General features: G+C 42.8%; 1 pseudogene across 1 annotated transcript; it reads right to left on the reverse strand.

The window, feature by feature from the left end:
- Nucleotides 1-9100: 9100 nt before the first annotated feature.
- LOC308265095 (centromere protein K-like) lies at nucleotides 9101-15003 on the reverse strand (annotated as a pseudogene). Its single transcript has 3 exons — nucleotides 14950-15003; nucleotides 14445-14466; nucleotides 9101-9915 (listed from the first exon to the last, which is right to left on the reverse strand). The product of its transcript is annotated as a centromere protein K-like (transcript).
- Between the last annotated feature and the right edge of the window lie 392 nt (nucleotides 15004-15395).

Raw genomic sequence — 15395 nt, forward strand, 5'->3', positions numbered from 1 at the left:
TTTTGTAATGATGACTCGATTTGGAAGGCAAATTATTGGTGATTTGGGATACTAGTTAGGAATCTTATATAGTACTCAAAGAAAACAAGACTTTGAGTCTGAATTATAGCAATGGCTTTTATAATGGAAAAGAGGGATGGATAGGGAGATAAAAATTATTAAATTGGGTTACATTTGAAGCTTAATGGCAGAATATGTACTTAGCATGCATGAGGTTCTGGGTTCAATCTCGAGCACCAAACACACAAAAATGCAAAAAGTTAAAATTGATGGAACTCAAAAAAGAAAAAAAATTGACAGTGTTTAATGACTGATTTGGATATTGAGAATAAGATATTTAAAGAAGATAATGCCAACACTGTTATGCTAACTCAGCAGGGGGATGCCTGGATGTCCTACTAATGGAGAAGATGGGTATTGTATGGAAAAAGGCAGATTGGGTGTGGGAGCTTGATTTGGGGCATGTTGGCATTAAGTACTTGTGAGCCATCTATTTAAAGAGAATTGTAATAATAGGTCAAATTTATTGAAAGCTTTTTGCCTTTGTCCATTTTGTGCTGCTATAATGAAACACCTGAGACTAGGTGATTTATGAAGAACAGAGACTTAATTTTTGTAGTTCTAAGAACATTTTAATGGAGAATAATGATGGATGATGAGTTGACAGATCCAGGGTATCTGGGAATTTGACTCTCAGTATCCCAATTTAGTCTCAGACCTGCTAGACATAAACTGCCTATTGCTAAAGGTTGGTATTTCTCAGAATTGTGACCAGAAACTTATATCTGAGGCATCTGGAGTATGTTAAAAATTAAGAGTCTCAGGCCCTACCCAAGATCTACCAGATCAAAAACCCATTGTAAATAAGTTCCAAACCCATTTCTTAGGCATTCTACAGGATCTGGTTTTCTGTTTTTATACATTTCCCCCCAACCACCATGGTTACTAGGGAAGTGGCTGGTTTTAGATGGTATAATTTTTTTGTTTGTTTGTTTTGTTTTTTTGGTACTGAGGAAGGAACCCAGGGACATTCTAACTCCGAGCCCCATTTTTTATTCTTTGTTTTTGAAACAGGGTTTCACTGAGTTCCAAAGGTCCTCACTAAGTAGCTGAGGCTGGCCTCGAACTGTGATCCACCTGTCTCAACCTCCCAAATGCTGGAATTACAAGCATGCACCACCATGCCCGGCTAGCTGGCATAATTTTGTACTCAAGTTTATAGTTACATTAGCACTCAGATTTTCAGGGTAGTTAACTATTTATTTAAGAACCTTTTTTGATGCTGTTTTCCTCTTACTTTCAGGCACTGGCCTCTAGTGATTTTCATAAAGCTTTGTGGGGATAAGTAAACCAGGCTTTTCAGATCTATATACATTTGATTCTCCCACCCTATATTTGGATTTGTCCTTCTTTTCTGGAGTTTGTATTGTCTGTGCCTTTGTATGATTCAAGTATGTGACATGGTACATTGACAGAGTAGGTATTTGAAAACAGCTAGTGAATTAGCCAAAATGATAATGGCACACAGTAGGGAGTGTTTAAAATTCTTAGTCATTGGGCTAGGTGTGATGGCACATGCTTGTAATCCCAGTACTTGGGAGGCTGAGACAGGAGGATTGCAGTTCCTGGATAGCTTTGGCTACTTAGTGAGACCCTCTGCAACTTAGTGAGACTCTGTTTCAAAATAAAGAATAAAAATTGGGCTGGGGGTGTAGATCAGAGATAGAATGCCCCTAGGTTCAATCCCCAGCAACACACACACACACACACACACACATTATTAGTCATTGATCTGGAATAGGGATGGGATGTTCATCTCTTTTACAGCCCCAGGCACAGCATCATCCCCTACTTTCCTCCTGGTCTGGGCAATGGTAGATAAGAGGAAGTGCCAGGGGTGTGAGTAACATATGGCCTGTAGTCTGAAGGATATTGTTCCCCAAGTCAAATCCTAATCGACGCAGCTTCAGGATCACAAGTGTTTCTGATTTAAGACTAATTGCTGACTGCTGCCTGTGGAGTTTCTGATGGATATTATGGTTCTGGAGATGATAAGTCTCATTAATAACTGCTCTTTTTTTGTCCAGTTTTTATCTAAAGGTGACATCACGGTTTGGGTTTCTAAGCCATAAACAACAAACCAGAATGACTCTGCAGCGCTAAAGTAAAGATAAGCCTACAAACAGCATTTCCAGTGTCTTTATTGTCCGATGGTCATTGCCCTGTACCCAGTAAAGGGGGAGGGTTGTTTTAGGACATCAGTATTATAAGCGGGTGCATCAAGAGCACATAAGAGCCAGAAGAGGAAGTCAGGGCAGAGTCAAGTATAGCCAACTGGTCACACGGCAGAATAGAAGATGCCAAGATCTGAACGGTGATTGCAGAATCTAGACCAGCGATAGGAGAAAATGAGGCGCCGAGGGCTGTAGACTTGAAGGTGTCTGAAATATTTCTGGATCTAAGTGATGGGGTCTGAATGAACAACTGTGTTTCTGATGTAAATGCATATTAGAAAATGAAGGTGAGGAGAGAGAGAGAGCTAAATATCTGCCTTCCTGTGTCTGAGCTTCTTGAGATAGTGTTGTCTCTGAAAAAATGAAACAGTTGTCACCTTTTTAAAGGTGTCTTTATGCTGGGCACCATTACAAAATGTTAGGTGCGTACATGTAACAAATATCCTTGGGCATCATTCATATGTATTCTGATGTCTTTGTGTATTGTTCATCTCTTATACTGACTCAAGTTGAGCACAAGGCCTGGGATGGGGGGCAGTAGCTGACACCAGAGCAGAGAAATGACCCATTAGAGAGGGGTGGCGAGCAGATCAATATTCAAGAAACTTAGCAAACTGGACCACAATATTTCTATCAGACAGCATTTTAGTCTGGTGGTTGGAGCAGTTGTTGCCAAAACTATGGTTTAAGAAATCACTTCATTTGAGCAAGATGTGCGGAGATGCTGATGAGAAACAGGCATGGGTTGTGTCAGAATAATGATCTGGGCTAGATGAAGGCACTCAGTGTAAACTTGCAAAGTTAAGTGGGAAACCAGGGCAGGCAGGGACCTTGAGCCAGCAGGATAAGTAATAGAGAAAGCCTTTTGTCCAGTACAGTGGAAGGCGCTAAGTAACTGGGCTGCTCTCACCATAAAAGTTTGGCTTTTGCCTAAAAAAGGGAACATGCTTGGTTCCAGAATCTAACTACTGAGTTCCTTGGCCATTTTTGTGCTTTGTTCATTTTCTTGACTCTCCTATTATATACTCGAAGAATTGTGAGAGTTTTTTGTTTGTTTGTTATGTGATGCTGGGGATTGAACCCAGGGCCTTGTACATGCTAGGTAATAATTCTACCACTGAGCTACATCACTAGCCCCACCCCATAGTTCATTTGATGGGTTCTTAAAATACCTCCATCTGGCTACATATTGGGAATAGGTATGTGGCCACCACCTCCCCATTGGGAACTTTTTCACAGAATTTAGCCTAGTAAAACTTGAGCTGGATTGCTAAACAGGCTCTTACCACTGGCAACTCAACCTTACCTTGGGCTGAATGGAAGGAAACAAACAAACCAAAAAAAACAACAACAACAAAAAAAAACCAGACATTTTTCTCTCTGATCACAGGAAGGTTGGTTTGTTGTTGTTGTTGTTGTTGTTGTTGTTTTTTTTTTTACTTTGAGATTAGATCCAGGGGCATTCTACTTCCAAGCTACACCTCCCCACCTTCTATTCTTTATTTTGAAACAGGATTTCACTGTGTTACTGAAGGTCTCACTAAGTTGCTGAGGCTGGCTGCGAACCTGCAATTCCAAGTACTGAGATTACAGGCATGCACCATCACGCCAGGCTTTAGTTTTGTATTCTTACCACTTCCTTCTTCCATTATTACTCTGTCCCTAATCTATCACCACAATCACTTTAATGCCACCTAATAAAAAAAATAAGCTCTTCTCTCTGCCTCCAAATTGCATAAACAATATCTCGGTCTACTCTTTACCTGTAATTCACTGAGTTGCCCAAGTCAGGCTCCAGATTGCTTCCAGTTACCATGTATTACTTGAGAACATTGCTACCTTGTGGTTTCCTGGAAGAAGCAGGTTGAGGTTGTTTAATAAGAGGGAATAGGAGAAATGAGAAACATATACTTATGGGAGCAAGTCATTGGTGGGCTGAAAATTACCTTGACTCTTTCAAGTCACATTGACGTCATTCACTGCCCTAAATTATTGGTTGCTAAATCATCAGTGCTTATTAAAAATAAAGATTATTGGGTACCTCTCCTGGAGACTTCGATTGAGTGGGTCTGACTGGGATGGTTCCAGGGAACCTGTATTGAACTCTAAGAAATTCTTACCCCTAGCAGTTTGGGAAACCTTTCTTCAAGTACATATTACTGAATAGTGGCCCTTGAGTATACATCATTTTGTTTGGTACAACATTTTTCTTATAAAAACTTATTGAATCAAATTAAAGGCAAATTTAAAAATATAACTTATACATATTTATACCATTGTAATGCAGAGGTTTCACTTCTCTGTAATTCTTTATTACTGTACTCATAATTTGCATATTTACAGATATGCATTTTTGTAAGATATGCAAAACATTTTCCCTTGGTGTAATATAGGACTGTAGACTTAGTGTGTTCAAGCTGCTGAAACAAAAATACCATGACTGGGTGGTTTATTTTAATTTAATATAATTTTTTTTTGTGGTACTGGGGGGTGGAACCCAGGGGCTTTCTACCTCTGGGCTATACTCCCAGACCTATTTTTTATATTTTATTTGGAAACAGGGTCTTACAAACATGTGCCACCACTCCCAGCTGACTGGTTGGTTTAGGACCAATAGAAATTTATTGTTGACAGTCCTAGAGGCTGGGGAGCCTAAGACCAAGATGTCAACATATTTAGTGTCTAGTGAGGGCTTACTCTGTCTCATAAATGAAGCCTTCTTGCTGTCTCTTTACATGACAAAAGGGACAAATAAGCTCCTTTGGGCCTCTATAAGGTATATTCTCATAACCCATCCTCATAACCTAATTATCTATCCTCATAACCTCATTATCTCCTAAAGCCCCTACCTGTTAATACTATCACATTGGAGATTAGGTTTCAACATATGAATTTTATTTTTGTTGCCATTATAGGTGATGTAACAAACAGTATGTGCATATAGCTTTTACTTTAACATTTTTTGGATAATTTCTCAGGAATGATATTAATAAATCAAAGAGCTTGAACACTTTAAGGTCAAAATGATTAATATTGGCACATAACATACTTCATTCTAGAAATTGGTTAAGTAGTTTCTTTCTTTCTTTCTTTCTTTCTTTCTTTCTTTCTTCCTTTCTTTCTTTCTTTCTTTCTTAAGATTTTGGGATGGAACCCAGGGATATTTGACCTCTGAGCTATACCTCTGCCCTATATTTTATTCTTTATTTTGAAACAGTGTCTCACTAAGTTGCAGAGGGCCTCACTAAGTAGCTGAAGCTGTTCATGAACTGCCATCCTCCTGTCTCAGCCTCCCAAATGCTGGAATTACAAGTGTGCGCCACCACACCTGGCTAAGTAGTTTCATTTTTAAAAAATTTTTAAGTGCTCATTTCTGTAATTCATTTTATTTTATTTATTTTTATTATTTTTGTAATCATACATCACTTTGGAATACAAGACTTAAGAGGATATACAAGCACATATTATCCAATAAGCCCTTATCCAATCCCTATCCCATTCCCTTCCCCTCCTTCAATCCCATGCTTAATTGGTGATTATCTTTAATATAATTGTTTATGCACCTCATGAGTTTTAAAGAGATTCCATCCTCCCCCATCCCCTCCCCTCTGATTGGTCACCTTAATTGCTTCTCAATAGGGCCCTTTCTACTACTCGACCTCCTCCTGTTACCCCTTTCCTCCTAGTTCTTGCTAATTAGGGGAAGCATCTGGATTTTATTTTCCGTGCTATTTCTCTGTGCATGCCGCATTGCAAGTTCCGATCCCACTCTTGACGGCCCCAGTAGTGGCCTGGACACCCAGAGGACTCTGATCCTGACCTCGCTGGCTCCAGTCCCGGCCTTGCCTCATGGGAGGTCCCGATACTGGCCTCGCTGGCCCTCGCACCGAACTAACCCCTCAGCTGGCTCCTCTCCTGGCCTCAGAGGCCCCAGCACCAGCCTTGCCTCACAGCAGGCTCCGATCCTGGCCTCGATGGCCCCAGCATTGGCCTAACCCCTCGGCAGACTCCAATCCCGGCCTCAGAAGCCCATGACCGCCCTTGTCTCATGGCAGGCTCTGATCCCGGCCTCGCTGGCCCTGGCACCAGCCTAAACCCTCGGCAGGCTCCAATCTCGGCCTCGGAGGCCCCAGCACCAGCCTTGCCTCACAGCAGGCTCTGATCCTGGCCTCACTGACCCGACCGGCCTAACCCCTCAGCAGGCTCTGATCTCGGCCTCAGAGGCCTCAGTAGTGGCCTTGCCTCACAGCAGGCTCCGATCCCGGCCTCGCTGGCCCCAGCACTGGCCTCACCCCTCGACAGGCTCCGATCCTGGCCTTGGAGGCCCCATCACCTGCCTTGCCTCACAGCAGGCTTCGATCCTGGCCTCGCTGGCCCCGGTACTGGCCTCACTCCTCAGCAGGCTCCGATCCGAGCACCCTCTTCACCCAGCAGGTTGTCCCATGTTCCCAAGGGTACGTGGTGGTAGTATTCTGCCTCTGAGGTAATTTTTTCAAAAGTTCCAGGTGTATTATGTCAGATCTCTGCCTCCCCTGAGTACTTGCCGCTGCCAATGCGACTGCCTCCACCATTTCAAATCTTTCCCAAGCTCTTTTCCCATACCGCATAATGACCAGTGTTCCTAAGCATGAGTGACAGTAGCATTTGACCTTTGGGGTAATTTTTTCAGAGGATCAGGGTGGGTTGGATCAGATGTATGCCTCTCCCAAATCCAACTCTCCACCTCCATCTCGGCCACTGCTGCCACCATCGCCTTCCTCCTAGGTCTCCGCTAGACTCTCTCCTTACAGGTGATGTCCAGGATTCTTAACGATGTAGAGAAGCAGCAGTCCTCCTTCGCAGGGAATTTTTCCAAAAGTTCCAGTTCAGATGGATATATTTTGTCTGCATCTCCAATATTCTAGCTGCCACCGTGGCCATCTTAACCCCTCTTGAATATTTTTCTTTTTTCGTTTCCCTTTTTTTTTTTTTTAATAAGAGAAGAGAGTATGTGTGGTTTGGGGAGGATGTGGGATCAGGCACTTGGTAGAGATGAAAAAAAATTTTCTTTCCAGGTGGGAGGGGTGTCTCCTAAGGGTGCCCCACCCACGCCCGCCCACCCACCCAGAGTCAGGGCCTTGCGGCTCGAACTTCCAGGCCCTTCCAGGTGGGGGGGGGGGTTACCTAAGGGTGCCCCGCGCCACCCGCCCACCTTCCCAGGGTCAGGGCCAAGCAACCCGGACCTCTGAGGCCTTCTGGATGGGGGAATTTGCCTAAGGGTGCCCCGCGTGCGCCAGTCCACTGACCCAGCTCATTTCTGTAATTTAACTGCAGGCTGACAGGATCCATCTCAGCCACTGGAGTTTATCATCTCAGAGTCATGTTAGACTGGGGAAGACATCAGATGGCTAATCAAAAACCAGACTCACAATGACAGGTGTACTTCATTTACATCATGTTCCTACATAGAACTACCATCCTTCTCTTGAATGGGTCAAACAGATGTTGCATCTCGAGGCTTTATAAAGGAGGAAGGCTCCTTTTACCTTACAAAGACCAGCATGGCTATGAACGTGTTGTGGAGGGTGCCTTCACCCCTCTTGGGCCTCGACGCCGCCCTGCCTCCGCCTCCCCAGTAGGTTTCATTTTTAAATGTGTACAAACTTTCTATAATAAGTCTCCTCCGTGTGTTTAAAAGTTCATTACCTTTATTTGTACAACTATTCAGTGTGTACCTCTTATGTCCTAGTTACTAGCAATTCTAGACAAGGGACTGTGAGGAGCAAGAGAGAAAAGGTCCTTATGAAGCTCATAGGGGAGTGAGACAGACAGTAAATGATTGTACGAATAAAGGACAAGGTAATTTTAGATAGCAATGACATAGAACTTGAAAAGAAACATTTGAGTCTAATTCAGATGGAGTGGTCTTGGAGGGTGGTATTAGCAGTTGAGCTTGCACTGTGACCTGAGTGATAGAGAAGGGCGAGCAAGGGAGGACTTGTGTTAGAAGAGCAGCACCAAAAGAATTTGTATAGATAAATAGGCATCTGTAGAAATAATGTGTATGAGCTATGTGTATGCACATTAAAGAGATTGTCTCACATGATTACGGAAGCCAAGCAGTCACACTGAAATTGGCAAGCTGGAACCCCCAAGAGAGCTGATGGTATATTCCAGTCCAAGAATGGTGGCCTGAGAACCAGGAGAGCCAGTGGTGTAAATTGTAGTCTGGAATCCTGAAGATTCAAGACAAAAGAAAAGCTGATTATTTCCCCCAAATCTAAAGGCAGGGAAAGATCAATGACCCAGTTCAAGCAGGCAGGCAGAGGTTGTTCCCTCTTTCTTGCCCTTGTTCCTTTGAGGTCTTCCACTGATCGGTTGAAGCCAACCCACATTAGAGAAAGCAATCTGCTTTACTCAATTTATGAATTCATCTTTAATCTCATAAAAATCCTCATAGACTCATTCAGACTATTTTTTTTTACTAAATATCTTTCTGTACATCTGTGTCCCAGTCAAGTTTATACTAAATTAACTATCACAAGTTCAAGTTCACTCCTTGTCAACTTGGCACCCATACACATCTCCTTGAACCTAAAGAAAGACAATAACAAGATTAAATTCCACCTAACATGATACAATTATCCTATCACAGCTACAAATGCACTAGGCCCATCCCCAAAAGAGAAAAGAAAGTTCTTGGGGAATGTTTACTGTTCTCTTTAGTATTCCACAGGTTAAATAATGTGAGGGAAAATTAATAACATAATATGATCTCAGTATTGTTTTTTTTTATTTGCAAACAATATTTTTTTATTCAAATGGTTCGGTGTTCCCATTATGCTTGAATGATAAGATTCTTTGCTGTGTAAAGAGACCTTCTTTTACTAATGGAAGGCTTCTAATCTTATTTGGGTTGGATCTTCTGGATGTCTCAAGGCGATTCCGTTACATAGCAGCAGCTCAATATAAGGTGGCCAAAAGGAATCGCTAATTTTGATATATGGATCATGTGGAACATCAAACAATCTATAAGAATCTCTAACATCTCATGCAGTGATATCAGCTGTGTAGTTTTTGCTTGAGTGTTTTTCTTTTTCTTTTTAACATTTCCTTCAGGCAGAGGAAAATGGTCTTCAAGAATTCACCCATGGTAAACAAGAGTTTCATCTTAAATTCTTTTATATTAAGCATCTTGGTTTTCAGTTCATTCAAGATTCTTGACGCAGAAAATGTCACGACCTGATTTTTCAATTCACTGTGTAGAACATTAAGAGAGTCCAATATTTGTTGCTGTCCATCCAACCACTGTTGCTCCCTTTTTAAGTCTTCCTTTAACTTTTCATTCTTTGACCAAATAGTAGATAGTACCATTTCAAGATCACATCTCAATTTTTGAAACTCTTCCTTTCCTAATGTTAACAAAACATCAACTGTAGGGGAGTTATTTGAGGTGTTTCTTTATACCACTGACTGAGTTCAGCGGTCAAACATTTCACCTGCATAATTAATAATGACAGCTGAGCATTTGAATCTGTGAGTGTCTCAGTTCCACTAAGTGATCATTTATTCTGACATCCTTCCATATCTTTCCATATTTCTTCACATTCTTTAATAAGTTCTCCTTCTGTATCTCTAACAAATTTCACATCTGTAGTACTATCTTGTGAACGTCCAAATATGTGATTTGTGATTTTCTCAGCTTTATAAGAAAAAAAGCTGTAGGACCTTGAACAAGTCACTTAAATTTTCTGTGCCTCAGTTTCCTTATCAGCAGTGAGACTCGGACTCCAGGTCGCCGCGCAGATCTCAGTATTGTTAAGTCAAATTATCTTGTGTTGCCGGGCATGGTGGCGCACACTTGTAGTCCCAGCATTTGGGAGGCTGAGACCAGAGGATTGCGGTTCGCGAACAGCCTCAGCTACTTTAGTGAGGCCCTTTGCAACTCAGTGAGACCCGGTTTCAAAATAAATAATAAGAAATAGGGCAGGGGGTGTAGCTCGGAGGTCAAATGCCTCTGGGTTCCATCCCCAGACCCGCAAAAAAAGAAAAAAAAAACTCTTATGTTAAATGATAATGGACTAAGAGAGGAAAAAAGGAAAAATGATTTGTTTAATAAAAATACACAATCCGGGCATGGTGGCGCACGCTTGTAATCCCAGCATTTGAGAGGCTGAGACCAGAGGATCATGGTTCGCAGACAGCCTCAGCTACTTAGTGAGGCCCTCTGCAACTCAGTGAGACCCTGTTTCAAAATAAAGAATAAAAATTTGGGCAGGGGATGTAGCTCGGAGGTCAAATGCCTCTGGGTTCCATCCCCAGACCCACAAAAATAAATAAATAAAAATAAAAATACACAATGTATGCATAACTAAATAAGGAGAAAATAATCATGACAATTTCATTTTACATTTCTGTAACTGATATGTGATTGTATTTGGTATTTATTCTTTTTTTTTTTTTTTTGCAGGTCTGGGGATGGAACCCAGGGGCATTCGACCTCCGAACTACACTCCCTGCCCTATTTTTTATTCTTTATTTTGAAACCAGGTCTCACTGAGTTGCAGAGGGCCTCACTAAGTAACTGAGGCTGTCCACGAATCACAATACTCTGGTCTCAGCCTCCCGAATGCTGGGATTACAAGCGTGCGCCAACACGCCCAGCTTACTATATTTGGTATTTATAATTACCTTCTCAGTTCATATTTTCTTTCCCTTCAGCAAGTGCCTCAACTGGTCATTACTCTTTAGTTGGTAGAGTGACCCAGCCTTTATTCTTAAGAGATCTGAGACATTAATAGTCCTCCCTGGGTTGGGCTGTTGTAGTTTTTCATTGACCATAATCGTAGAATATGTTAATACTAAGAGATGCCAGAAGGGATCTCTTGTATTTCATATATACTCTTATCTCCATTGTACAATAGTAGTCCAGTTAGCCCTTGTTAGTCAGGGTCATTCAGACCTTAGCCAGCACAAAAACTTTCTTCTTTGCCCATTGACCTGGAGGCAAGAGGAGCCCAGAGTGGCTGGGTGGCAGTCTAACTTCCAGTTCAATAGAAGTTGTGTCTTGTGGTGGAAGCATTCCTCTCTTTGGAACTAAGACCTCTAAGCCAGCAGAGCATAAAGTTTTGGAAACAGGAAGTAAAAATTTTGCTAGTGAATCACTAGAGGTAACAGTGAGGGCGTTACCTCTATGTCTGCTCCTTGATTCCTGGGCCTGTGTATTCTAGCTGTGGAAAAATAGAGCCATATATTTGATGCTGACTCAGAACAGTTATAGGCTTCTGAAGAACTTGTCCTTGCCCTGAAAGGTATTTTACCTAAGTGCTGCATAACCAAGTCTTCAAAAGGGCATCTATTCTTTTTTTTTTCGGTACTGGGGCATTCTACTTCTTTGAGCTACAACCCCAGCCTATTTTTTATTCTTTATTTTGAAACAGGGTCTCACTGAGTTGCAGAGGGCCTCACTAAGTAGCTGAGGCTGTCTGCAAACCATGATCCTCCTGTCTCCGCTTCCCAAGTGCTGGGATTACAAGCATGCGCCACCACACACAGCTACTATTCTATTCTTTTGTCAAATTTCTTGCCTCAGAATGGTGGGAACATGGCGAATTCTGTGAGTTTGGGACCACTGCTGTATTTCATGTGCTGTGCCATGAGTTCCTTGATCAGAAACAGTGCTGTGTGGAACACAGTGGTGATGGATAGACAGTCTATTATTCCATGTTAGCAAAAGCATTGCATTCAGGGAAGGCAAATTCATATCTAGAATAAGTGTCTCTTCCAGTAAGAACAAAACACAAAACACTGTCCTTTCCATGATGGAAGTGGTCCAACATTGGTCATCTGGGGAATGATATTATACCAGAGATTCAGTGTTGGTCTCTGCTGCTGCCAGATTGGGCACCCAGCAGTAATCATAGTCAGGATAGCCATCATAAGGGGAAGTCCATGTTGCTGAGCCCAGATGTAACTTCTACTCCTATGGACACATACATTTTGTTCACAAGCCCACTGGGCTATGGTATGGGGCCTGGGGAAAGAGGCCACTGGTAGCCACAGAGTGAATTAACTGATCCTTTCTATTATTAATATCCTTTTTTGCTGAGGTAGCTTTGGTGAACTTCCACATAGAACACAATTATCTTCACTTTCTTGCCCATTCAGAGAGGTCTATCCCCATACTTATCACCATTCTTTTTTTTATATTGTCCATTTTTTAAAATGAATTTTTATTGGTGCATTGTAGTCATACATCCCATTGGGGTAAAAAAAACTTGGGAGATAAACATGCACACATCACCCAGTTAGCCCCTACCCAATCTCTACCCCCTTCCCTCCCCCACCCTCCTACCCATGCTTGGCTTCCTAATTGACTTTGATATGTTTAAGTACATCATGTGCTTTAAATAGTTTCCCTTATCCTCCCTCTTATCCCCTCAGATATGTCACCTTCATTGCTCCTCTATAGGGTCCCTTCTTCATCTACAGTTCCTCCTGTTACCCATTTCTCCCTAGTATTTTGCACATCTGATTTCTTATTTTTTGTGACATTTCACTGTAAATGCCATAATTTTGTTCTCCCTTATGGCTGGGCAAAATTCCATTGTGTACATATCCCATAGTTTTGAAATCCACTCATCCGTTGAAGGACATCTTTTCTGGTTCCATAGTTTGGCAATGGTGAACTGTGCAGCTATGAACATGGTTGTTCATGCATTAGTTTGGTATTTTGGTTTTCATTCTCTTTGGTTTTCATTCATTCTACCCAGAGGTGGTATTGCTGGATCATATGGTAAGTTTGTTTTCCTTCTTCTGAGGATCTTCTGTACTGTTCTACAAAGTGGTTGCACCAACTTGCAATCCCACCAACAATGTATTAGAGCTTCTATTTCTCCACACTTATTCCCACTTACGGAATACCTGAAAGCCAGAAGGTGAGTAACTTTGACAAAGATCCATTCACAACCAATTTTTTTTTTTAATAGAGGTCACTTGGATCTGGAAATCTGCTGAGAGATTAGGTGAGGCAGCGGCAGCTTCTAGTTTTTCCTGGCCACACAGTTGAAGAAACCAGCTGGTCCTTTGCTGTGGAGCAGGCCTCAGTTCCAGACTCGGGGCCTGGCCTCGCTGGCTCCAGACCTGGCCTTGCCATGGAGCAGGTTTCAGTCCCTGTCTTTGTGGGCAGGATGTTTACAGAGGTTCCCATTTTTCCCTCCATATATTTGTAGGAGAAAACAGCACGTATCAATTGCAGAAGCTGAGAGCCCAATTCCCTAGCAGCAATGGATTTTATCTCCCCACTGAAAGTGGAAGCTCACAGCCTCACCATGGAGAGCGGGATCTGCTGCTCCAAGCACACCCTAGCCCCCAGTGCAGTGAAGAGGAGCACTGCGGCCATGAGCTGAGGTCTCCTGGGATGCCTGGCTCAGCGAGCCAGCCCAGAAATATGGGCGGGGCTTCCTCTGACTTGCCCCAGACATTTTTCTTACATAGTTTGTTGTCCAGAATTTCTGCACATGTGCAGCAGGAGCAGTCTACTTTTGGGGATCTGCAAGGGTCCCGGACACAGTTTCCCCCAACCAATAACAAAACCCAAAATGACCAAAAACAGAAAAACCACGGGTTCTTGTCCTAAGCTAAGAATAAATATGCATAGCTTGGACAGTTGCTGGAGGTTTAAGGAAGTTTATTAGAAAGATAGAAATACAGAAAATATAAATACAGAAAATAGCTACAGCCTCATGCCAAAATGGCATGAGGGGGGAGGGTGGCCCGGGCCAACCCACCACTCCCAAGATACAGCACGTGGACCGGACGTTTTATACCCATGACCTCCATCTTGTTTAAGTAATTCTGACGTGGTGAACTCTCTGTAAGGTACCTCCCCTTATCCTGTAAGGTACCTCCCCTAGCAATGTGTGGCAAAGTGTCTCCTTTCATGAAGGTTGACCCCTCCTACCATCTTAGCTAGCTTATCCAATCATGTAGATCTGTCTTTAGAGAAAAGCCTAGTTCTCCTCTCCTATTGACTTGTTAATTGCTTTTAGCTAGGTTAATTTACATTGGAATAGTTGCCTGCTTTTAGGCAGAAACCAAGTCCTTACACAGATTTGCCCCTCACCCAATTTTTGAAATATTAATAATCATAGCTTTCTCAAATCTTCCTAGGTCATTCCCAATACTGGTACAGAGAGACCAAGCTCGACCTTGAATAAACAGCCCTTATACCTTCTTGCATCGGACTCGGCTCCTGGTGATCATTGGCGGATAACGGATTGGCATTAACAGCAGGAGCATTCTGCTTTCTGATCTCTTCTGGGATATCTCTCCCAAAATAACTTTTCTTGCAGTGGCGGGCGTCGCACTGCCATCTTGCCTCTAATTCCGCCATTTTCCACTCTCCTATATTTCAGATAGGAAGTCATGACTGGAAATATTTCTGTGTGTTGTCCCAATCAGCTATTAAATCAAAATCTGTTGCTGGGCGTGGTGGCGCACGCTTGTAATCCCCGCATTTGGGAGGTGGAGACAGGAGGATGGCGCTGGTTCGATGCCAGCCTCTCTGACTTAAGAGACCCTGTTTCCAAATAAAAATATAAAATAGGTCTGGGAGTGTAGCCCAGAGAAGGGTTTCCAGGAACCCCAGTACCACAAAAAAAAAAAAAAAAAAAAAAAAAAATCTGTTGTCCAGGATTTCTCAGAGGGATGCAGGTCCTATTCAGCTGCTGCTAACCATCAACGCTGTGGCTGTGGTTGCTGCTGTAGCTGCAGCTGCTGCCGCCGCCATCTTCCTCCCTCTTCAGTATTTTTTAATAAAAGAAAACAGTACGTGTCTTTTGCAGGAGTTGGGGGCTCAAGTACTTAGTAGCAATGTGTTTTATCTCCCTGCCAAGAGCGGAGGCCCACAGCTTCACCACAGAGAGCAGGTTCTGCTGCTCTGAGCACACCCAGCCCCAGTGCTACGCAGAGGAGCCTGGCAGCCCAGAGCACCTATGGCTCCCGGGATGCGCGGCGCCAACCAACCCGACTATGTTGGGCTCCATCTGACGCGCCCCAAACATTTTTCTTACATAGTATGTTTTCCAGGGTTCCTGAGCATGTGGGGCAGGTGCAGTCTACTTTCAGGGAGATTTCCTCAAAAGTTCAGGGTGGATTAGAATGAATCTACCTGCCTCTCCC

The sequence above is a fragment of the Muscardinus avellanarius genome (assembly GCF_963383645.1).
Source record: "Muscardinus avellanarius genome assembly, chromosome: 7".
NCBI lineage: Eukaryota > Metazoa > Chordata > Mammalia > Rodentia > Gliridae > Muscardinus > Muscardinus avellanarius.